The 25,634-nt window shown below is 37.2% G+C and overlaps 1 long non-coding RNA gene across 1 annotated transcript in view; it reads right to left on the bottom strand.

Annotated features, from left to right (window-relative positions):
• LOC128664106 (uncharacterized) overlaps nt 1–24,508 on the bottom strand; it is an 80,466-nt gene extending 55,958 nt beyond the window's left edge. The window contains exons 1-2 of the long non-coding RNA XR_008402921.1: nt 24,444–24,508; nt 9,448–9,521 (exon numbers count right to left, since the gene is read on the bottom strand). This is a non-coding gene — a long non-coding RNA (uncharacterized LOC128664106). The remainder of the gene's footprint in view (nt 1–9,447; nt 9,522–24,443) is intronic.
• Nucleotides 24,509–25,634: the final 1,126 nt, after the last annotated feature.

Here is a 25,634-nt window from a genome sequence, read left to right as displayed (position 1 = left end):
ACAGGTTGGGGAGCTGTGTGGGGGTCTCTGACAGCACAAGGGGTTTGGGAATCTCAGGAGGTGAGATTACCGATCAATATTTTGGAACTCCGTGCAATTTTCAGAGCTCTTCAGTCTTGGCCTCTTCTGAAGAGAGAGTCGTTCATTTGTTTTCAGACAGACAATGTCACAACTGTGGCATACATCAATCATCAAGGAGGGACTCACAGTCCTCTGGCTATGAAAGAAGTATCTCGAATTCTGGTTTGGGCGGAATCCAGCTCCTGTCTAATCTCTGCGGTTCATATCCCAGGTATAGACAATTGGGAAGCGGATTATCTCAGTCGCCAAACGTTGCATCCGGGCGAATGGTCTCTTCACCCAGAGGTATTTCTTCAGATTGTTCAAATGTGGGAACTCCCAGAAATAGATCTGATGGCTTCTCATCTAAACAAGAAACTTCCCAGGTATCTGTCCAGATCCTGGGATCCTCAGGCGGAAGCAGTGGATGCATTATCACTTCCTTGGAAGTATCATCCTGCCTATATCTTTCCGCCTCTAGTTCTTCTTCCAAGAGTAATCTCCAAGATTCTGAAGGAATGCTCGTTTGTTCTGCTGGTAGCTCCAGCATGGCCTCACAGGTTTTGGTATGCGGATCTTGTCCGGATGGCCTCTTGCCAGCCGTGGACTCTTCCGTTAAGACCAGACCTTCTGTCACAAGGTCCTTTCTTCCATCAGGATCTCAAATCCTTAAATTTAAAGGTATGGAGATTGAACGCTTGATTCTTGGTCAAAGAGGTTTCTCTGACTCTGTGATTAATACTATGTTACAGGCTCGTAAATCTGTATCTAGAGAGATATATTATAGAGTCTGGAAGACTTATATTTCTTGGTGTCTTTCTCATCATTTTTCCTGGCATTCTTTTAGAATTCCGAGAATTTTACAGTTTCTTCAGGATGGTTTAGATAAAGGTTTGTCCGCAAGTTCCTTGAAAGGTCAAATCTCTGCTCTTTCTGTTCTTTTTCACAGAAAGATTGCTAATCTTCCTGATATTCATTGTTTTGTACAAGCTTTGGTTCGTATAAAACCTGTCATTAAGTCAATTTCTCCTCCTTGGAGTTTGAATTTGGTTCTGAGGGCTCTTCAAGCTCCTCCTTTTGAACCCATGCATTCATTGGACATTAAATTACTTTCTTGGAAAGTTTTGTTCCTTTTGGCAATCTCTTCTGCCAGAAGAGTCTCTGAATTATCTGCTCTTTCTTGTGAGTCTCCTTTTCTGATTTTTCATCAGGATAAGGCGGTGTTGCAAACTTCTTTTGAATTTTTACCTAAGGTTGTGAATTCCAACAATATTAGTAGAGAAATTGTGGTTCCTTCATTATGTCCTAATCCTAAGAATTCTAAGGAGAAATCGTTGCATTCTTTGGATGTTGTTAGAGCTTTGAAATATTATGTTGAGGCTACTAAGTCTTTCCGTAAGACTTCTAGTCTATTTGTCATCTTTTCCGGTTCTAGGAAAGGTCAGAAAGCTTCTGCCATTTCTTTGGCATCTTGGTTGAAATCCTTAATTCACCATGCTTATGTCGAGTCGGGTAAAACTCCGCCTCAAAGGATTACAGCTCATTCTACTAGGTCAGTTTCTACTTCCTGGGCGTTTAGGAATGAGGCTTCGGTTGATCAGATTTGCAAAGCAGCAACTTGGTCCTCTTTGCATACTTTTACTAAATTCTACCATTTTGATGTGTTTTCTTCTTCTGAAGCAGTTTTTGGTAGAAAAGTACTTCAGGCAGCAGTTTCAGTTTGAATCTTCTGCTTATGTTTTCATTAAACTTTATTTTGGGTGTGGATTATTTTCAGCAGGAATTGGCTGTCTTTATTTTATCCCTCCCTCTCTAGTGACTCTTGCGTGGAAAGATCCACATATTGGGTAGTCATTATCCCATACGTCACTAGCTCATGGACTCTTGCTAATTACATGAAAGAAAACATAATTTATGTAAGAACTTACCTGATAAATTCATTTCTTTCATATTAGCAAGAATCCATGAGGCCCACCCTTTTTGGTGGTTATGATTTTTTTGTATAAAGCACAACTATTCCAATTCCTTATTTTATATGCTTTCGCACTTTTTTATCACCCCCCTTCTTGGCTATTCGTTAAACTGATTTGTGGGTGTGGTGAGGGGTGTATTTATAGGCATTTTGAGGTTTGGGAAACTTTGCCCCTCCTGGTAGGAATGTATATCCCATACGTCACTAGCTCATGGACTCTTGCTAATATGAAAGAAATGAATTTATCAGGTAAGTTCTTACATAAATTATGTTTTTGTTCCTCCAACCTAGACTGTGATCTCAACAGATGCAAATCTGACAGGTTGGGGAGCTGTATGGGGGTTTCTGACAGCACAAGGGGTTTGGGAATCTCAGGAGGTGAGATTACCAATCAACATTTTTGGAACTCCGTGCAATTTTCAGAGCTCTTCAGTCGTGGCCTCTTCTAAAGAGAGAGTCGTTCATTTGTTTCTAGACGGACGATGTCACAACCGTGGCATATGTCAATCATCAAGGAGGAACTCACAGTCCTCTGGCTATGAAACAAGTCTCTCGAATACTTGTATGGGCGGAATCCAGCTCCTGTCTAATTTCTGCGGTTCATATCCCAGGTATAGACAATTGGGAAGCGGATTATCTCAGTCGTCAAACACTACATCCGGGCGAATGGTTTCTTCACCCAGAGGTATTTCTTCAGATTGTTCAAATATGGGGACTTCCAGAAATAGATCTGATGGCTTCTCATCTAAACAAGAAGCTTCCCAGGTATCTGTCCAGATCCAGGGATCTATGCAAGGTAGAGGTGAGCGCCAAAAGAAGGCTGAGGCTAGGGTAGGGAATGCCAAAATAGGCTATAATGAACTGATAGAGTGTAAAATTAAATATTATTTATTCCATTCAATGATTATATTAAAAAACATTAAAAAACCATATACACTTGTTAGTTAATCATGGATCCATGTTACAAAATAGGGTAATCATATAAATATAATCATTGAATGGAATAAATAATATTTAATTTTACACTCTATCAGTTCATTATAGCCTATTTTGGCATTCCCTACCCTAGCCTCAGCCTTCTTTTGGCGCTCACCTCTACCTTGCATATATCTCTAACACATTGGGCACGCTAGGATACCTATCGAGGAGAGCTAGAGGCATCCCCCATCCCCTTTCCCCATCTGTTCTTTGCGCAGGATATACACTTTCTTTATCTAAACTGCCAGATCCAGGGATCCTCAGGCGGAAGCAGTGGATGCATTGTCACTTCCTTGGAAATATCATCCTGCTTATAACTTTCCGCCTATAGTTCTTTTTCCAAGATTCTAAAGGAACGTTTGTTTATTCTGCTGGTGGCTCCAGCATGGCCTCACAGGTTTTGGTATGCGGATCTTGTCCGGATGGCCACTTGCCAACTGTGGACTCTTCCGTTAAGACCAGACCTTCTATCGCAAGGTCCTTTTCTCCATCAGGTTCTCAAATCCTTAAATTTGAAGGTATGGAGGTTGAACGCTTGATTCTCAATCATAGAGGTTTCTCTGACTCTGTGATTAATACTATGTTACAGGCTCGTAAAACTGTATCTAGGAAGATATATTATCGAGTCTGGAAGATTTTCATTTCTTGGTGTTTTTCTCATCATTTTTCTTGGCATTCTTTTAGAATTCCTAGAATTTTACAGTTTTCTTCAGGATGGTTTGGATAAGGTTTGTCTGCAAGTTCCTTGAAAGGTCAAATCTCTGCTCTTTCTGTTCTTTTTCACAGAAAGATTGCTAGTCTTCCTGATATTCATTGTTTTGTACAAGCTTTGGCTCGTATAAAACCTGTTATTAAGTCAATCTCTCCTCCTTGGAGTTTGAATTTGGTTCTGGGGGCTCTTCAAGCTCCTCCGTTTGATCCTATGCATTCGCTGGACATTAAATTACTTTCTTGGAAAGTTTTGTTTCTTTTGGCCATCTCTTCTGCTAGAAGAGTTTCTGAATTATCTGCTCTTTCTTGTGAGTCTCCTTTTCTGATTTTTCATCAGGATAAGGCGGTGTTGCGAACTTCTTTTAAATTTTTACCTAAGGTTGTGAATTCTAACAACATTAGTAGAGAAATTGTGGTTCCTTCATTGTGTCCTACTCCTAAGAATTCTAAGGAAAACTCGTTGCATTCTTTGGATGTAGTTAGAGCTTTGAAATATTATGTTGAAGCTACTAAGGATTTCCGAAAGACTTCTAGTCTATTTGTTATCTTTTCCGGTTCTAGGAAAGGTCAGAAGGCTTCTGCCATTTCTTTGGCGTCTTGGTTAAAATCTTTGTTTCATCATGCCTATGTCGAGTCGGGTAAAACTCCGCCTCAAAGGATTACAGCTCATTCTACTAGGTCAGTTTCTACTTCCTGGGCGTATAGGAATGAAGCTTCAGTTGATCAGATTTGCAAAGCAGCCACTTGGTCTTCTTTGCATACTTTTACTAAATTCTACCATTTTGATGTGTTTTCTTCTTCTGAAGCAGTTTTTGGTAGAAAAGTACTTCAGGCAGCTGTTTCAGTTTGATTCTTCTGCTTATAATTTCAGTTTTTTTCATTATAAGATTTAAGCTTTATTTTGGGTGTGGATTATTTTCAGCGGAATTGGCTGTCTTTATTTTATCCCTCCCTCTCTAGTGACTCTTGCGTGGAAGATCCACATCTTGGGTAGTCATTATCCCATACATCACTAGCTCATGGACTCTTGCTAATTACATGAAAGAAAACATAATTTATGTAAGAACTTACCTGATAAATTCATTTCTTTCATATTAGCAAGAGTCCATGAGGCCCACCCTTTTGTGGTGGTTATGATTTTTTTGTATAAAGCACAATTATTCCAATTCTTTATTTTTTATGCTTTCGCACTTTTTTCTTATCACCCCACTTCTTGGCTATTCGTTAAACTGATTTGTGGGTGTGGTGAGGGGTGTATTTATAGGCATTTTGAGGTTTGGGAAACTTTGCCCCTCCTGGTAGGAATGTATATCCCATACGTCACTAGCTCATGGACTCTTGCTAATATGAAAGAAATGAATGTATCAGGTAAGTTCTTACATAAATTATGTTTCTAGGATTTATATTTATTTTACAGGCAACTTTGTATTTATATTAACTAGGTAGAATAGCTATTAAATAGTTATTAACTATTTAATAGCTACCTAGTTAAAATAATTACAAAATTACCTGTAAAATAAATCCTAACCTAAGTTACAAATACACCTAACACTACACTATCATTAAACTAATTAAGTAAATTACCTACAAGTATCTAAACTAAAATACAATTAAATAAACTAAACTATAATACAAAAAAAAAAAACTCTTAATCTAGGTGAAAATATTTCTTCATGATTCAAGTAAAGCATACAATTTTAAACAACTTTCAAATTTATTTCCAATATCATTTTTGCTTTATTCTCTTTGTATCCTTTTTTGAAGGTGCAGAAATGCACTTCTGGGAGCTATTTTTACATATCGTTAAACCAAGAGACATATCTGTGAAACCACCAATCAGCAGGTAGCTCCCAGCTCCTTAGCCTACCTAGTTATGCCTTCTAGTGATGTCGCGAACATAAAAATGTACACAAATGTTCGAACGGGCGAACCGCCATAGACTTCAATAGGCAGGCAAATTTTAAAACCCACTGGGACTCTTTCTGGCCACAATAGTGATGGAAACGTTGTTTCAAGGGGACTAACACCTGGACTGTGGCATGCCGGAGGGGGATACATGGCAAAACTCCCACAGAAAATTACATAGTTGATGCAGAGTCTGGTTTTAATCCATAAAGGGCATAAATCACCTAACATTATAAAATATGAGGAAAAAATGGAAAAAAAAAAACACACTTTTTCTAACTTTGACCCCCAAAATCTGTTACACATCTACAACCACCAAAAAACACCCACGCTAAATAGTTTCTAAATTTTGTCCTAAGTTTAGAAATGTTAACATGTTCTTTGCTTTTTTTGCAAGTTATAGGGAAATAAATACAAGAAGCACTTTGCTATTTCAAAACCACTTTTTTTCAAAATGAGCGCTAGTTACATTGGAACCCTGATATTTGTCAGGAATACCTGAATATCCCTTGACATGTATATATTTTTTTTTAGAAGACATCCCAAAGTATTGATCTAGGCCCATTTTGGTATATTTCATGCCACCATTTCACCGCCAAATGCGATCAAACTTTAGGTTTCTCACAGAAATTATTTACAAACAACTTATGCAATTATGGCATAAATGGTTGTAAATGCTTCTCTGGGATCCCCTTTGTTCAGAAATAGCAGACTTATATGGCTTTGGCGTTGCTTTTTGGTAATTAGAAGGCTGCTAAATGCCACTGCGCACCACATGTGTTTTATGCCCAGCAGTGAAGGGGTTAATTAGGGAGCATGTAGGCAGCTTGCAGAGTTAATTTTAGCTTAAGTGTAGTAGACAACACAAAGTATTGATCTAGGCCCATTTTGGTATATTTCATGCCACCATTTCACCGCCAAATGCGATCAAATTTAAAAAAAAAATATTTTTTTTCTCGCAATTTTAGGTTTCTCACTGAAATTATTTACAAACAGCTTGTGCAATTATGGCACAAATGGTTGTAAATGCTTCTCTGGGATCCCCTTTGTTCAGAAATAGCAGACATATATGACTTTGTCGTTGCTTTCTGGTAATTAGAAGGCCGCTAAATGCTGCTGTGCATCACACGTGTATTATGGCTAGCAGTGAATGGGGTTAATTAGGTAGTTTGTAGGGAGCTTGCAGGGTTAATTTTAGCTTTAGTGTAGAGATCAGCCTCCCACCTGACACATCAGACCCCCTGATCCCTCCCAAACAGCTCTCTTCCCTCCCCCACAATTGTCCCTGCCATCTTAAGTACTGGCAGAAAGTCTGCCAGTACTAAAATACAAGGTTTTTTTAAAAAAATTGTTTTTTTTTATAGCATATTTACATATGCTGTGGTGTAGCATCCCCCCTTAGCCCCCAACCTCCCTGATCCCCCCCCCCAAAACAGCTCTCTAACCCTCCCCATCTGCCTTATTGGGGGCCATCTTGGGTACTGGCAGCTGTCTGCTATTATTTCACAATCAAAAAAGTGTTGTTTTTTTTAAATGTACACTACTGTTACACCAGATATGTGTGGTGGCACTGGGCAAGTGGGCACAGTATACGCTGTGAGCCTGACAAACACGGTGGCAGACAGGCAACTGCTATCTCTCCTTACAATCTCTCCTTACAGCAGATTTCAGATGAGTCCTTCAAGACTGTAGTGGACACTGAATACACTAGCCTAGCTATCGATTTCCCTATTAAATCAGCAGCAGCTACACGGTCCCTCCTCTCACTAAGAATGCAGCTTCCGAATGAATCTAAAATGGATGCTGTCCAGTTTTCTGCTGCCGATTGGCTGGAATGTGCCTGCTGACTGTGAGGTACAGGGTCAAAGTTTACTCAATGATGACGAATAGGGGGCGGATCGAACATCGCATATGTTCGCCCGCCGCGGCGAACGCGAACATGCTATGTTCGCCGGGAACTATTCGCCGGCGAACTATTCGCGACATCACTACTTTCAACTAAAGGATACCAATAGAACTAAGCAAATTATATTATAGAAGTAAATTGAAACGCCGTTTTAAATGGTATGTTCTATGTAATCATTTTATTTTTTATTTCATGTCCTTTTAAATTCATGATTCAAATAGAAAATACAATTTTAAACAATTTTCCAGTTTACTTCTATTATCAAATTTGCTTCATTCTCTTGGTATCATTTGTTGAAGGAGCAGCAATGCACTACTGGTTGCTAACTGAATGCATGGGTGAGCCACTGACACTAGGCATATATATGCAGCCAAATAGCAGCTAGCACCCAGGTGCTTTGCTGCTCCTGAGTTTACCTAGATAAACCCTTCAACAAAGGATAACAAGAGAAGGAAGCACATTAAATAATAGAAGTAAATTGGAAAGTTGTTTAAAATTGTATGCTCTGTCTGAATCATGAATGTCTAATTATTACTGTCCTTTAAATTTTGTGGATCATCTGATCCCCCAACTATCTACTATCCCATGTACCTTAACTGTAACCATGCCCCCAATGCACACTGACACTTACCCCATTATTCTTATGGTCTGGAACCTAAGCTCTATGAACTCTTACTGCACTAATGCTCCCCACTGCATTTAACCCTTTCTGTGACCTCCCATCACAGCATTGTCACTTGCAACATGGTACTTTCCTTAGGCTATTAACCCTCTTCTGCCATCACTATTTAAACCTTACCATGAATTCTCCATACCGTAGATACCGCCACAATTCTCCTCCCTATAGCCTTGATATTCTAAATGTTACTCTAACCCCTAACCCCTAAAATATTGCTATACAGAGGTTTGAAGTTCATTGCATTTAGATTTAATTTGCAGATCAAGCTAAGAGTTTGCTATTTCACTTCAAATTGCGTGACTGGTTTTTGTTGTGGTCTTGTTTAAAAACTTAGTTCTCCTTAAAAATAACTTCTGGTTGTAAATACTCAACCAAATTTGTTAATCTCTTCAAATGTTACAAACACTTTAAAATCAGTCTTTCCCTTTGAATTTCCATTGAATCTTAAAGTTTCAATGATTTAACCTTTTTGTTTACTAGAAACACACAAAGCTGTGATTTAACCCCTTGCTTGCCAGTAACAAACAGCAGTGATTTAAAGTCTTGGTTTTTAGTAAAACATGCAATTATTTAAGTTCTTAGTTTCTAGTAACAAAACACAGCAGTTATTTACTATTTTGATTACTAGTAATAAAATATAATGCATAATTAACAAATGCATGCTAGACAGATAATAAAGTAACACTTTTCCTGAATTTCAAATGAGTAGTAGATTTTTTATGACAAATTTCAGTTACTTCTTGTTCCCCACCCTCTGTATCATGTGACAGTCATCAGCCAATCACAAATGCATATACATATACACTATAAACTCTTGCACATGCTCAGTAGGCGCAGGTGCCTCAGAAACTGTGCATATAAAACGACTGTGCTCATTTTGATAATGGAAGAACGTTGGAAAGTTGTTTAATATTGTATGTTCTTTCTGAAAGTTTAATTTTGACTTTATTGTTATTTATTATATGTTGTTATTAAGCACTTGATTACCTGGAACTCACCCAAATCATATTAATATTCTTTCTTCAGACTATTACACAATTATAATCTCGTAACCCTAAAAGATCTCCATTACTATATTCCCTCTTTACAAATAATACCAATTATCCCCAACATATTAGTCTGTAAAGGTTAGTAAACATTATAAAGGAAGTGTATGAAGTGAGGACATTCAGTGCAGTGGCATCCATCATTTTTTATGAATAATATTTAAAGGAAATAAACATATCAATAATTAACCTGTTTTTCCGTTAGGGTTGGTGATGTGACTTCTGAATTCAGAGTTGTGGTAATTAAATCTAAATCGTCAGCAACTGTAATGAAAAATAGATTGAAATACACAAAATTAATCACAGAAAAGGAAACTGCATTTGTGGTAAAAAAATTCTTTCATAAAGGTGGGGAGAGTCCACAAACCATTACTCCTGGTAATTATACTCCTGACTTCTAGGAGGGGGCAAAGATCTCAAAACTCCTCCCTTCTTACGGAAACTAGTCTTATCTTTGCCTTCGGAGGAGGAAGGTGAAGGAGTTGCTGTTGGCACCTGCTTAGCATATAGGCTATTAATAGGTACTCACTTGTGAGTATATCATAACCTGGGGACTATTATTTCAGACATTTTAGGCATGGGTTTATAAGTACCTTATTTCACCCTATGTAGATCTTGAGGTGCATTAAATATTTATTTTTTCAAGCATCAGCTTGTTTGCATGCGCCATTTTTTCCACGCATTGGATTGTCGCTTTGTTTCTGCTTTTTACACTCGTCAGCATGATTAAGCTCGTTTTTTTTTTTTCAGGCATCGGCGTAATTATGCGCTGCAATTTTTTTTTACATTTTAATAATGTTTAGGTGATGGGATTTTAGCGTGCTTTGTATTTTGCGTGTTTAGGGCTAGATTACGAGTGGATCACTGTCGGATCAGGTCCGCAAGACCTTTAATAAGCAGGCCCCTAAGTGTTAACAGAATCAAATTCCCCAGTGTTCTGACTCTGCGATACTTGACTCAGTTTACACCCCATATAAGGATCCTGCTTAGGTTTGCATAGATAATTTAAGTTAATTTTACTAGCAATAATGTTGCAATTAGAAGTGTCTAGAGGAAAGATACTAAATGTATTAGTGCAAACTTAAAGGGATAGTAAACCCCAAAATTTTCTTTTATGATTCAGATAGAACATACCATTTTAAACAACTGTCCAATTTAATTCTATTATCAAATTTTCTTTGTTCTTTTGTTATCCATTGCTGAAGGGACATCATTGCACTACTGACAGGAAGCTGAAAATATCTATTTAGCCAATCACAAGAGACAAATGTGTTCAGGCACCAATTAGCAGCAGCTCCCACTAGTGTATGATATGTGCGTATTCATTTTTTAACAATGGATACTAAGTGAACAAAGCACATTTGAAAATAGAAGTGAATTTAAAAGTGTCTTAAAATGAGATGCTCGATCTGAATCATGCAAGTTTAAAGTGAAGGTAAACATTGGTGAATGAAAGCCATTTTTTTAAAAATACTATTAAAAACAGGGGCACTTTCATACATCAAAGTTTACAAAGCAGCCATTTTGTTAAAAAAATTACCTTTTTTCTTTTCGCTGCTGCAGCAGCTTCCCCCACATAGAGATCCTCTCTTCACACGTCAGCAATGACTAATCCCGCTTCCTCCAATCACAGCTTTCCCCCCAGGGTAGTCATTGCCTGAGGCCATGCTGTGATTGGAGGAAGCCGGATTAGTCATTGCTGACGTGTGAATATAGGATCTCTAGGTGGGGGAAGCTGCTCTAGCAGTGAAAAGAAAAAAAGGTAATTTTTTTAACAAAATGGCTGCTTTGTAAACTTTGATGAATGAAAGTGCCCCTGTTTTTAATAGTATTTTAAAAAAACGGGCTTTCATTTACCAAAGTTTACCTTCACTTTCCTATCCCTTTAAAGGTAGTTTTTATACTGGTATTTAGTAGTTCTACTTAAAGGAATAGTCTAGTCAAAAATATCCTTTAATGATTCAGATAGAGCATGCAATTTTAAGCAACTTTCTAATTTACTCCTATTATAAAATTTTCTTCATGCTCTTGCTATCTTTATTGGAAAAAGCAAGAATTTAAGCTTAGGAGCTGGCCCATTTCTGGTTCAATACCTGGGTAGCGCTTGCTGATTGGTGACTACTTTTAGACACAAAATCAGCAAACACTACCCAGGTGCTGAACCAAAAATGATCTGGCTCCAAAGCTAACTTTTTTGCTTTTTCAAATAAAGATACCAAGAGAACAAAGTAAAAATGATAATATGAGTAAATTAGAAAGTTTCTTAAAATTGCATGCTCTATCTGAATCATTAAAGTTTAATTTTGACTAGACCATTCCTTTAAAGGAGTTGATATTCAAAGGAAGTTTTTATAGTTAAAGTTCATATTATCTGCTATGTTTGGTTTTAACAGATACAACATAAATCATGACAGTCCATCTAGTACAAAAAAAACCTCCTGAGTTAAATACAGTTTGAAAATGGCTTCCTGCCAGACTATATATTATATATCAAAACAATGTGAAGCAGGTTAATTGAAAAAGTATGTAGACTTTACCTTTATGTAAGGCCTTGGCCAGTCCTGACACTGCAGACCCGTTCCTCTTTGTGTAGTATGTAATACAATGAAAGTTAGTTGACAGGCAGATTAGTGGATCCTGAGGCCTCAGTGTGATAACTGCCACATGAGGTGTTCCTAAACTGCTGGTGAACCGGAGTGGCTGTGTTAACACAAAACCTTGCAGGAAAAGAAGGCTTAACCCTGAATGTCAATCCACTTTGCAGGGAGATGTTCAGGGGTTCCAGTGCAATTTGAGCTGCTCCTATTCAGACTGTGATCCAGAGTATGGTTGAGAGATTTTGCAAAACAGCCAGATGAACTGTTACATTCAGCAAACTCTTCACCAACGTGATTTCTGGAGCAAATTTACAAAGTCCTTTTTTAATTGTGAGTAGAATGTCAAAGAAGCGTCATTTATAAGAAACTTTCTTTAATCCAATTAATTATAAGAAACTTTATTTAATCCAAGTTTTTCTGAAGTACAAGGAGCCTAAATGCATCTTTTAGGTTTAATAACCAAGCGTTGTTTTACTAGCTTTGTAGGCTAGTAAATATTAGGCTAGTGATAATATAGTGCAGGTGAGTGAAATCAAAATTTAAAGGGGAAGTGTCCATATAACACAGCATCCCCCGCCCCCCCCCCCCCCCCCCCCGAGGGAAACCACCCGGGGGCTTCAATTACGTGGTTTATCGGGATATTTACAATGGAAGGCAGAGATAAGAGTCTTTACATGTACTTGATCATGATCCTCCCTAGAATCCTCTTCAGGACCATATTCTTTCCATCTAAATCATCTTGCATCAATAATTAATTTAATCAGGCATTCCTCTTGTTCACTGATTAGAACCGGTGGTGGTGGGATAGGTCTTCTGTTAGGAAAATTATCTTTCTTATGTGTTTTGAGTAATGATACGTGAAACTTAGGATGTATTTTAGTTTATAAGATGGTGGTAGGTCCAAGATCTCCCACTTGATAGAATAGAGGTGTTTCTATGCATAGATCTTAAATTTTTATTTGTCCTTGGATGTTTGATGTTGTTTTGCATAATCTTGAAACTTGTTAGATGTGTTCTAATTTGACTTGCACTTCTGTGCATAATGATGTTGTTGGTATATCTCTGGAATTTTATAGTTAGTGAAAAAAAGGAAACTTTTTTCCAGTGGAACTAGTAGAATTATTGTAGACAAATTCTGCAAGAGGTAAAAGAGAAGCAAAATAATCTTGTAAGTTTGTGCAATGGCATCAATCTGTCCATTTGTTTGTGGGTGGGTGGAAAGCACTAGAAAACCATTGTTTTATTTGTAGTTTCAAGCATATCTCTTTCAAAACTTTTGAAGTAAATTGAGAAACTGCTAGAGCTAAATGCATTGGCTGTTTTGGTTGCATTGGGTAATTCTGTCAAGGGGATAAAATGAGCCATCTTCGTTAGATAGTCCACTACAACGAAAATAGTATTGGATTTATCAGATCTAGGTAGGTCAATAACAAAGTCCATTGTTAGGGCCTGTCAGAGTTTATCAGGTATTGGTAAAGGTGTAAGCAGTACAAAGGAAAGTTATTTCTGGGCTTTATTACAAGCACAAATATTACAGGTGTACATATTGTTGAACTGTTTTATTAATTCCTGGCCACCAAGATTCTGTAGTTTTGATGATTCTAGGGTGTCCTAATAGTAGAGCATCATGGACTTGTTGAGGAATGTGTGTCTAAGATTGGTTTGTATGAATAGTTTATTGTTTTTAAAAAAGTAAGCCATCTTGGTATCGGACCAAAAGATGGAGTGGAACTTTCGGTTCTCTGAACATAACCTTTTTAAGAATGATAAAAATCAGAATTTGTAACAATAATTTTATTCGAAGGTACTATAGAAAGAGGAGAATTGGTGGTTAGTTAGGGCTCATTTCTCCTAGATAGGGAATCTGCCTTTTTTTTCTTAGACCCTCACTGTTGAGAGTGCAAGAATAATATGCCACAGGGTGAAGTGGCTCAATTAAGTGAAGTGGCCTAATGTATATTGAGATGCATCCACTTCAAGGATGTATTGAAGCATAGTATCTGGAAATCTTAGTATAGGAGCAGTTGTGAACTTATTTTTTAAACGTCAAATGCTTGTTGGGCATCAGTGGTCCAACAAAATTTTATTTTGCTCTCTTTAATAGGGTTAATGGTTTTACAGTAGAGGAAAAGTTTTTAATAAACGTACGGCAAAAATTGGAGGACCCTAGGAACCGTTGAAGGGCTTTCTTGGATTGAAATATAGGCCAAACTTCAATAGCTTTAATTTTTTACAGATTCATCTGAATTCTCAGTGGGGATATATCGTAACCCAAGAAATGGATGGTATTTGTTTTAAATATCCATTTCTCAAGTTTGGCATATTTAAGTTGTGATAAGACCTATTTTACATGTTTCCGATGTTCAGAGATGTCATTTGAAATAATGAGAATGTCATCAAGATATATGACCACACAGACATCCAACAAATCTCTGAAAATGTAATTAATACTGAAATGTAATGAAGTGAAATGGGTGTTACAGAGCCTGAAAAGCATAACTCTATATTCATAAAGCACATAACGGCTTGGAATGCAGTTTTCCATTCATCTCCGCTACATATTTGTTTGAGGTTGTAAGCCCTGAGAGATCTAATTGTGTGTATATTGTAGCATGATGTAACCTTTCAATTAATTCAGGGATGAGTGGTAATAGATAGTGTTTTTTATTGTTGTTTTGTTTAATTCTCTGTAATCTATTATAGGGCGTAATGTGTCATCCTTGTTCTTAATAAAAAACACTGGCCCCAGCAGGTGATGTTTATGGACTAATAAAGCCTCTTTATCAAGTTTTCATCTAAATATTCTCATAAATGCTTTAACTCAGGTTCTGCTATGGGGTATATATGACCAAATGGAATAGTTGAACCTGGGAGTATATCTATTGGACAATCATACAGCCTATGTAGGGGTAGATTTTCTGCTTCATTTTTATGAAAGACATTTGAGTAACAAGAGAAAATTACTGGTGTGGTGGTTATTAGAATAGGAGAGTAGAGGGAACAAGTTTGTTAGCAAGTTATATATTCATGATGACCATAATTAGTGGTAACTTGAAGGGAAATAGTATGGTGGGTGATTGCTCCTGATGAAATTGGAGAACCATCAATAACTCTTATAGACACTGGGCTAGATTTTTTTCAAGCAAGGAATGTTATTTTGAGAAACTTAACTTAAATCAATAAAACGTCCACAAGCACCTGTGTCAATAATAAAGTCAGCTTTAATATGATTGTGATGCCACTATAAGGATAAAGAAAGGATACAGTAAGAACTTTTATTATTATTTTTAGAAATTATTTATTTAAAAAATGATTCCTTGCCTAATTTCTTTTTTTTTTAAATTAGGACATTTCTGTAGGATATGTTCTTTTGAGCCACAACGCATGTTTAAATTAAGATTCCTACTTCTGGATTTCTTTCATGTAATTAGCAAGAGTCCATGAGCTAGTGACGTATGGGATATACATTCCTACCAGGAGGGGCAAAGTTTCCCAAACCTTAAAATGCCTATAAATACACCCCTCACCACACCCACAATTCAGTTTTACAAACTTTGCCTCCGATGGAGGTGGTGAAGTAAGTTTGTGCTAGATTCTACGTTGATATGCGCTCCGCAGCAAGTTGGAGCCCGGTTTTCCTCTCAGCGTGCAGTGAATGTCAGAGGGATGTGAGGAGAGTATTGCCTATTTGAATGCAGTGATCTCCTTCTACGGGGTCTATTTCATAGGTTCTCTGTTATCGGTCGTAGAGATTCATCTCTTACCTCCCTTTTCAGATCGACGATATACTCTTATATATACCATTACCTCTGCTGATTCTCGTTTCAGTACTGGTTTGGCTTTCTACAAACATGTAGATGAGTGTCCTGGGGTAAGTAAATCTTATTTTCTGTGACACTCTAAGCTATGGTTGGGCACTTTGTTTATAAAGTTCTAAATATATGTATTCAAACATTTATTTGCCTTGACTCAGAATGTTCAACATTCCTTATTTTTCAGACAGTCAGTTTCATATTTGGGATAAATGCATTTGTTTCAATCATTTTTTCTTACCTTAAAAAATTTGACTTTTTCCCTGTGGGCTGTTAGGCTCGTGGGGGCAGAAAATGCTTCATTTTATTGCGTCATTCTTGGCGCAGACTTTTTTGGCGCAAAATTTTTTTTCTGTTTCCGGCGTCATACGTGTCGCCGGAAGTTGCGTCATTTTTTGACTTTTTTTGCGTAAAAAATGTCGGCGTTCCGGATGTGGCGTCATTTTTGGCGCCAAATAATGTGGGCGTCTTTTTTGGCGCTAAAAAATATGGGCGTAATTTTTGTCTCCACATTATTTAAGTCTCATTATTTATTGCTTCTGGTTGCTCGAAGCTTGTTCACTGGCATTTTTTTCCCATTCCTGAAACTGTCATTTAAGGAATTTGATCAATTTTGCTTTATATGTTGTTTTTTTTTCTTTTACATATTGCAAGATGTTCCACGTTGCAACTGAGTCAGAAGATACTTCAGGAAAATCACTGCCCAGTGCTGGAGCTACCAAGCTAAGTGTATCTGCTATAAACTTTTGGTATCTGTTTCTCCAGCTATTGTTTGTATTGCATGTCATGTCAAACTTATTAATGCAGATAAAATTTCCTTTAGTACTGTTACATTACCTGTTGCTGTTCCATCAACATCTAATTTTCAGAGTGTTCCTGATAACATAAGAGATTTTATTTTTTAAATCCATTAAGAAGGCTATGTCTGTTATTTCTCCTTCTAGTATACATAAAAATCTTTTAAAACTTCTCTTTTTTCAGATGAATTTTTAAATGAACATCATCATTCTGATACTGATAATGGTTCTTCTGGTTCAGAGGTTTCTGTCTCAGAGGTTGATGCTGATAAATCTTTGTATTTGTTCAAGATGGAATTTATTCGTTCTTTACTTAAAGAAGTATTATTTGCATTAGAAATAGAGGATTCTGGTCCTCTTGATACTAAATGTAAACGTTTAAATAATGTTTTTAAATCTCCTGTAGTTATTCCAGAAGTGTTTAATCTCTCTGATGCTATTTCTGAAGTAATTTCCAGGGAATGGAATAATTTGGGTAATTTATTTACTCCTTCTAGACGTTTAAGCAATTATATCCTGTGCCATCTGACAGATTAGAGTTTTTTGGGACAAAAATCCCTAAGGTTATGGGGCTGTCTCTACTCCTGCTAATGTACTACTATTCCTACGGCAGATAGTACTTCATTTAAGGATCCTTTAGATAGGAAAATTGAATCCTTTCTAAGAAAGCTTACTTATGTTCAGGTAATCTTCTTAGACCTGCTATATTTTTAGCGGATGTTGCTGCAGCTTCAACTTTTTGGTTAGAAGCTTTAGCGCAACAAGTAACAGATCATAATTTTATAGCATTATTATTATTCTATAACATGCTAATAATTTTATTGGTGATACCATCTTTTGATATCATTAGAGTTGATGTCAGGTATATGTCTCTAGCTATTTTAGCTAGAAAAGCTTTATGGATTAAACTTGGAATGCTGATATGTCTTCTAAGTCAACTTTGCTTTCCCTTTCTTTCCAGGGTAAATCATCATTTTCGTTCCTTTCCTCACAACAAGGAACAAAAGCCTGATCCTTCATCCTCAGGAGCGGTATCAGTTTGGAAACTATTTCCAGTTCGGAATATATCCAAGCCTTATAGAAACCTATAGCCAGCTCCTAAGTACCTATGAAGGTGCGGCCCTTATTCCAGCTCAGCTGGTATGGGGCAGATTACGTTTTCTTCAAAGAAATTTGGATCAATTCCGTTCTCAATCTCTGGTTTCAGAACATTGTTTCAGAAAGGTACTGAATTGGCTTCAAGTTAAGGCCTCCTGCTAAGAGATTTTTTTTCTTTCCCGTGTCCCAGTTAACACAGCAAGGCTCAGCATTTCTGAAATGTGTTTCAGATCTAGAGTTGACTGGAGTAATTATGCCAGTTCCAGTTCTGGAACAGGGGCTGGGGTTTTATTTTATCTCTTCATTGTACCAAAGAAGGTCAATTCCTTCAGACCAGTTCCGGATCTATCATTATTGAATCGTTATGTTAGGATACCAACATTCAAGATGGTTACTGTAGGACTATCCTGCCTTTTGTTTAGCAAGGGCATTATATGTCTACAATAGATTTACAGGATGTGTATCTGCATATTCCGATTCATCCAGATCACTTTTTGTGTCTGAGATTCTCTTTTCAGACAAGCATTACCAGTTTTGTGGCTCTACCGTTTGGCCTAGCCTCAGTTCCAAGAATTTTTTTCAAAGGTTCTCGGTGCCCTTCTTTCTGTAATCAGAGAACAGGGTTTTGGTATTTCCTTATTTGGACGATATCTTGGTACTTGCTCAGTCTTCTCATTTTCGAAGAATCTCATACGAATCGACTTGTGTTGTTTCTTCAAGTTCATGGTTGGAGGATCAATTTACCAATCAGTTCATTGATTCCTCAGACAAGGGTAACCTTTTTAGGTTTCTAGATAGATTCAGTGTCTATGACTCTGTCCTTGTCAGACAAGAGAAGTTTAACATTGATATCAGCTTGTCAAAACCTTCAGTCACAATCATTCCCTTTGGTAGCCTTATGCATGGAAATGTTAGGTCTTAGGACTGCCGCATCAGATGCGATCTCCTTTGCTCGTTTTCACATGCGACCTCTTCAGCTCTGTATGCTGAACCAATGGTGCAGGGATTACTCAAAGATATCTCAATTAATATCTTTAAACCGATTTTACGACACTCTCTGACATGGTGGACAGATCACCATCGTTTAGTTCAGGGGGCTTCTTTGTTCTTCCGACCTGGACTATAATCTCAACAGATGCAAGTCTTACAGGTTGGGGAGCTGTGTGGGGGTATCTGACGGCACAAGGGGTTTGGGAATCTCAGGAGGTGAGATTTCCGATCAATATTTTGGAACTCCGTGCAATTTTCAGAGCTCTTCAGTCTTGGCCTCTTCTGAGAGAGAGTTGTTCATTTGTTTTCAGATAGACAATGTCACAACTGTGGCATACATCAATCATCAAGGAGAGACTCACAGTCCTCTGGCTATGAGAGAAGTATCTCGAATTTTGGTTTGGGCGGAATCCAGCTCCTGTCTAATCTCTGCGGTTCATATCCCAGGTATGGACAATTGGAAAGCGGATTATCTCAGTCGCCAAACGTTGCACTTGGGCGAATGGTCTCTTCACCCAGAGGTATTTCCTCAGATTGTTCAAATGTGGGAACTCCCAGAAATAGATCTGATGGCTTCTCATCTAAACAAGAAACTTCCCTGGTATCTGTCCGGATCCCGGGATCCTCGGGCGGAGGCAGTGGATGCATTTTTTACTTCCTTGGAAGTATCATCCTGCCTCTATCTTTCCGCCTCTAGTTTTTCTTCCAAGAGTAATCTCCAAGATTCTGAAGGAATGCTCGTTTGTTCTGCTGGTAGCTCCGGCATGGCCTCACAGGTTTTGGTATGCGGATCTGGTCCGGATGGCCTCTTGCCAACCGTGGACTCTTCCGTTAAGACCAGACCTTCTGTCGCAAGGTCCTTTTTTCCATCAGGATCTGAAATCCTTAAATTTAAAGGTATGGAGATTGAACACTTGATTCTGGGTCAAAGAGGTTTCTCTGACTCTGTGATTAATACTATGTTACAGGCGCATAAATCTGTATCTAGAGAGATATATTATAGAGTCTTGAAGACTTATATTTCTTGGTGTCTTTCTCATTATTTTTTGGCATTCTTTTAGAATACCGAGAATTTTACAGTTTCTTCAGGATGGTTTAGATAAGGGTTTGTCCGCAAGTTCCTTGAAAGGTCAAATCTCTGCTCTTTCTGTTCTTTTTCATAGAAAGATTGCTATTCTTCCTGATATTCATTGTTTTGTACAAGCTTTGGTTCGTATAAAACCTGTCATTAAGTCAATTTCTCCTCTTTGGAGTTTGAATTTGGTTCTGGGGGCTCTTCAAGTTCCTCCGTTTGAACCTATGCATTCATTGGACATTAAATTACTTTCTTGGAAAGTTTTGTTCCTTTTGGCAATCTCTTCTGCCAGAAGAGTTTCTGAATTATCTGCTCTTTCTTGTGAGTCTCCTTTTCTGATTTTTCATCAGGATAAGGCGGTGTTGCGAACTTCTTTTGATTTTTTACCTAAAGTTGTGAATTCCAACAACATTAGTAGAGATTTTGTGGTTCCTTCATTATGTCCTAATCCTAAGAATTCTAGGGAGAAATCGTTGCATTCTTTGGATGTTGTTAGAGCTTTGAAATATTATGTTGAAGCTACTAAGTCTTTCCGTAAGACTTCTAGTTTATTTGTTATCTTTTCCGGTTCTAGAAAAGGCCAGAAAGCTTCTGCCATTTCTTTGGCATCTTGGTTGAAATCTTTATTTCATCATGCTTATGTCGAGTCGGGTAAAACTCCGCCTCTAAGGATTACAGTTCATTCTACTAGTTCAGTTTCTACTTCCTGGGCGTTTAGGAATGAAGCTTCGATTGATCAGATTTGCAAAGCAGCAACTTGGTCCTCTTTGCATACTTTTTCTAAATTCTACCATTTTGATGTGTTTTCTTCTTCTGAAGCAGTTTTTTGGTAGAAAAGTACTTCTGGCAGGGGTTTCAGTTTGAATCTTCTGCTTATGTTTTTCATTAAACTTTATTTTGGGTGTGGATTATTTTCAGCAGGAATTGGCTATCTTTATTTTATCCCTCCCTCTCTAGTGACTCTTGTGTGGAAAGATCCACATCTTGGGTAGTCATTATCCCATACGTCACTAGCTCATGGACTCTTGCTAATTACATGAAAGAAAACATAATTTATGTAAGAACTTGCCTGATAAATTCATTTCTTTCATATTAGCAAGAGTCCATGAGGCCCGCCCTTTTTTGTGGTGGTTATGATTTTTTTGTATAAAGCACAATTATTCCAATTCCTTATTTTATATGCTTTCGCACTTTTTTCTTATCACCCCACTTCTTGGCTATTCGTTAAACTGAATTGTGGGTGTGGTGAGGGGTGTATTTATAGGCATTTTAAGGTTTGGGAAACTTTGCCCCTCCTGGTAGGAATGTATATCCCATACGTCACTAGCTCATGGACTCTTGCTAATATGAAAGAAATGAATTTATCAGGTAAGTTCTTACATAAATTATGTTTTTTCCTTGGGTGTTAATGGCCATCTTACTACACATATGTCCATAGGTTCTACCTTATGGCTACTCCTATCAGGAGGATGTAGGAACTCTTTTATTATAGTTTTCAGTAATGTAATGTTCTGTTCTGTTCTGTTAATATTTGACATTTTCATCTGATCTTCCAAAGATAATGGCATTACAGTTTTTGACAATTTGTCTTTTTAGTTTTAAATCCTCAGATAGTCCTAAGCTGAATTGGGTTCATAGACTGATATTATTCAAAAGGGTGTCCTTGGACCATCTTTTAAATTCTACTATGTAGTCTTCAACTTAACTTTTCCCTTGTTAAGTGAACGAATTGCTGTTTCTGCAGTGATTTGTTTATGTGGGTCATCATAGAGAAGATACATAGCAGCAAAGAAAGATTCCAAGGAGTCTAGAATGGGATCATTAGATTCTGGTAATTATTTGCCCAAGCTCTAACTTCACCCCGTAGGTAGGAAATTGCTGTACAGACTTTGGTGAGATCTATTTAAAAGTAAATAGCAAGAAGTAAGCTTTTTTAAATTTGCTGAATTGGTTTCTGTCCCCACTAAACTTTTCAGGAGGACTTACAGAAGGTTCAGGTGCATCAGCTGTAATACTTCTTACAGCCAACGAGTCTCTAATAAAGTTTTTAAGATTTTGGTTTTCAGATTGAATATCTTTTAAACCTTGTGATAGGGAATCAACTCTGTGTGAAAGAGTAATTATGTGCGCTACCAATTCTGCTAGGTCCTTTTTATGGCTTGGTTATTTTATAAGGAATGATTCCTGTTTATTCTTGATTATCTAACTCCCTCTAGTGGCTAGAGTCAGAACCTCCACTGCAGATATAGCGTAACAAGAAGTTTTTATTTCACTAGCAATAGTGTTGCAATTGGAAGTGTCTACAGGAAAGATACTAAGGGCTAGATAACAAGTGAGGTGCTATCTTAAAGTGCACCTGTAATGGGGCAAATTTGCCAGTTTACGGGCGCACATTAAATAAGCGGCCATTACAAGTGGCTGGTTAATGCTACCGCAAGCTTGTGGTTTCACTTTGCGCTAAGCTCAATTAACCAGAGGTCAAACCTCTGGTTAAAAATAAAAAGTTGCCCCAATCACCCCCAAAATAAAACGGACAGTACATTAACATAGGAGAAATATATGAGCATCTTTATTTAAAAAAACAAAACCGCACAAAGCAGTTATAAGGGGTTAAAGTAAGGGGATGTGTGGTGTTAAAAAAATGTCACCTACAGTGCCTTTACATGGAGATCAATTGTGAGTAGAATGTCAGCTTTTAGGTTTAATAACCAGGCATTTTTTTTACTAGGTTTTTAACTACTTGTAGACTCGTTATGTCATAGTGCAGGTGAGTAAAATCAAAATTTAAAGGGGAAGTGTCTATATATCCCAGTACTTCAAGCAGCTGTTTCTGCGCATTTAATATTATTGTATATATGTTTTTTATGCATTAAAAAAACAAACAATTATCCAGTCTATTTGGAATAAAATACGTTTTTTCTGCCCAGATTATTCGTAGACTCTGCAGCTTGTGTATTAGTTCCCAGAAGTAATTTATTGTAGACTCTCACAACCATTAAGAAAGATAATGTACTTTATGCTTACCTGATAATTAATTTCCCGCCCAATTATTTTTTTTGTTTTTTTTTCTGGAGGCAGTTTGAGTATGCTCTTCGTTTTTTATGCTCATTTTTGTATTATTCTTATTTCTTTTTCCTACCTTTTGTGTCTTGGCTATACGTCAGACTAGTTTCAATAAATTGGGATTTTTTTTTAAGGGCTCTGGGTGTTTTGGGATTTGTGCCTCCTCCTAGTGGTCAGGAGTATAATGCCCAGGAGTAATGGATCGTGAACTCTCACCACCATGAAATAAATGAATTTATCAGGTAAGCATAAATGATACTTTTAACTCAGCAATAAAATGAATTCAACCCTTGAAGAGCAACTGGAGGTCTAGATATGAGCAATTTTGCACATGGAAAATACAAGGATGGCATTATAACAGGACCAGGATGTACCATGTGACAAATTTGACATAAATGGTAAATAGGGAGAGCATATTGCAAATAATAGTGTTTTATTTTTACATAATAAATGTCTCTGATTGCATCTTAATGGAAAGAAGAGCAGGAAGAAAACAGATTGCTTCCTGTCCTGAACAGAACGATGACAGAATTCCATCAAATGCTCATTATTGTGAGTGGACATTAACTTTTTTTAAGGTGGCAATTTTTATGTTATATGGGAATAAATCTCAGCATTTAATCTCCCCATTAAGGGCCGGATTACGAGTCGAACACTAAATAGTTATGTGCGAGCGATAAGGGGTTTATTGCGAGTGTTTGTATGCGTCGGGTTTTCTGCTTGGATTTCACTAAACAAAACAGTGATACAAAACACATAAAAAATACATTGCAAAGTACATTTACACTCATAACACCATCTAATAAAAATTATTTTTTTAAAAATTGCACAAAAAAGTTATAAAGGATCAAAGGTATGATGTCTCAGGTGTTAGAAAAAAAGGTGTGTGAGTGTACACATGTATATATGCCTTTACATGTGTATATATATATTTATGTCTTACATGTGTATATATGTATTTATGCCTTTACATGTGTATATATGTATTTATGTCTTTACATGTGTATATATGTATTTATGTCTTACATGTGTATATATGTATTTATGTCTTACATGTGTATATATGTATTTATGTCTTACATGTGTATATATGTATTTATGCCTTACATGTGTATATATGTATTTGTCTTACATGTGTATATATGTATTTATGCCTTTACATGTGTATATATGTATTTATGTCTTTACATGTGTATATATGTATTTGTCTTACATGTGTATATATGTATTTATGTCTTACATGTGTATATATGTATTTATGTCTTACATGTGTATATATGTATTTATGCCTTTACATGTGTATATATGTATATATGCCTTTACATGTGTATATATGTATTTACAGACATATAAACATATAGAAATACATAAATACATATATACACACATATATAGAAGTGCATTGGAGCCCTTTGAAGTTAAGTAGATGAAAACGTAAAAACATATTTATGCAATATTCATATTTAATAAAGTGTTATAGAGGCCTATGTATCAAAGGTCTTGCGGACCTGATCCGACAGTGCGGATCAGGTCCGCAAGACCTTGCTGAATGCGGAGAGCAATACGCTCTCCGTATTCAGCATTGCACCAGCAGCTCACAAGAGGTTGAAAGTAAAAGCGTTTGCTTGAGCACAATTGAATTAAATGTGCGTCAGTATAGTGCGAGTTTAGTGATCTGGTTAACTGTTACGCCAGACAAAAACGTTGCACAAATCACATCAAAATAATTTAGTTTATTAAAAAGAGAGACTCACCTCTTAACTGTGTACCCTGATGCGCAGTTTCACAAAAAAGCTTCTTCAAAGGCGAGACGTGCAGCTGTTCCTAGTGTTATTTACAGTTTACTATAGTAAGACCCTGCTCTGAATTACTCCTTGTTTTTTGACGTCTGTCAGTACTAGATTCTTTGCATACTTTTTCCGGTGCTATGGTCAGATGATGCTATCCTATTTGACCAATGGGAATGTTTGTTGACATAGCCCTGGATATTAAAGGGACATGAAACCTAAAATTTTTCTTTCATGATTCAGATAGAGGGGCATATTTATCAAGCTCCGAATGAATGGAGCTTGATGCCCTGTGTTTCTGGCGAACCTGCAGGCTCGCCAGAAACAGCAGTTATGAAGCAGCGGTCACAAAGACTGCTGCTCCATAACCTGTCTGCCTGCTCTGAGCAGCCGGACAGACATCGCCAGAAATCAACCCGATCGAGTACGATCGGGTTGATTGACACCCTGGCCGCGAGTCTGCAGGGGGCGGCGTTGCACCAGCAGCTCTTGTGAGCTGCTGGTGCAATGCTGAATACGGAGAGCGTATTGCTCTCCGTATTCAGCGAGGTCTGGCGGACCTGGTCCGCCAGACTTTGATAAATCGAGGCCAGAGAATACAATTTTAAACAACTTTCCATTTTACTTTCTTACTTTCTCTTGTTATCCTTTGCTGAAAGGTTGATCTAGGCAAGCTCAGAAGCAGCAGAGAACCTAGGTTCTAACTCTTGATTGGTGGCTGCAAATATATATCGATTGGGATTGGCTCACCCATGAGTTCAGTTTGAAACCATTAGGGCATTTCTGCTCATTCAACAAATGATACCAAGAAAATGAAACAAATTAGATAATAGAAGTAAATTAGAAAGTTGTTTAAAATTGTATTCTCTATCTGAATCATGAAAGAAAACATTTGGGTTTCATGTCCCTTTAATAGGATGACCATTGTTTACAATGAACACGAGTTAGTATTATACACACGTTGTCTGATCCCGTGCTTAAAAGGACACTGAACCCAAATTTTTTCTTTCGTGATTCAGATAAAGCATGCAATTTTAAGCAACTTTCTAATTTACTCCAATTATCAATTTTCCTTCGTTCTCTTGCTATCTTTATTTGAAAAAGAAGGCCCCTAAGCAATTTTTTTAGGTTCAGAACTCTGGACAGCACTTGTTTATT

This window comes from Bombina bombina, chromosome 6 (assembly GCF_027579735.1).
Source record: "Bombina bombina isolate aBomBom1 chromosome 6, aBomBom1.pri, whole genome shotgun sequence".
Lineage (NCBI taxonomy): Eukaryota > Metazoa > Chordata > Amphibia > Anura > Bombinatoridae > Bombina > Bombina bombina.
The sequence above is the reverse complement of the archived record's forward strand: the minus strand, read 5'-3'. Positions and strand labels throughout refer to the sequence as shown.